Here is a 641-nt window from a genome sequence, read left to right as displayed (position 1 = left end):
CTGTCCCCCGGCTGCGTGCCGGCGGCCCGGGGGAAACGAGCCGTTTTCCTGCGGGGACCGCTGCGAGCGAGGGAGAAAAGGCAACGGCGTCACCCGCCGCGATGGCTTTGCGCTCTGGCGTGAGGGGGGGAAAGGCTTAAACCTGTGCGGAGCAGCTGCTCCTTCCCGGCAGGGAAACCGAGGTCTGCCTCCGCCCGTAGCTTTATCCTCGCATATTTTTCCTGATATTTCTCGGTATCTAGCATATTTTTCCTGTTATTTCTCGGTATCTAAAGCGAAAAATGTGGCTCCTGTGTCTGTCTTTTAACTGAGGTTTTTCCTGCTGGAGTAACTAAATCGCAGCTTACAGTGCGTGCATAGGCTTTGCCCGGCTTTGTGGAGCTAGTCAGACTCTTAAGCTTATTTTGTGTCGCTCCTTTTTTTGTTTGTTTTGAGCCCAGAAAGAATGACGGAGAGGCTAATTCCTTACGCATTTTATTTCTCTGTGCGCTGGTGTGTGGTTCCAAGCAGCGGTGTGAAAATCCCCGGGCAGGCGGGGAAGCTGCTCTGCCTCTGGCCGGTGCCCGGTAGGCAGCTCATCCAGCGGGGCGGATCCCGCAGGCCGACTCACCGCCCCGTCCCCGCTCCGCCCCTGCGTCCCC

The sequence above is a fragment of the Pygoscelis adeliae genome, unplaced genomic scaffold, assembly GCF_000699105.1.
Source record: "Pygoscelis adeliae isolate BGI_AS28 unplaced genomic scaffold, ASM69910v1 Scaffold410, whole genome shotgun sequence".
In the NCBI taxonomy this organism is placed as follows: domain Eukaryota; kingdom Metazoa; phylum Chordata; class Aves; order Sphenisciformes; family Spheniscidae; genus Pygoscelis; species Pygoscelis adeliae.
This window is presented reverse-complemented; position numbering follows the sequence as displayed.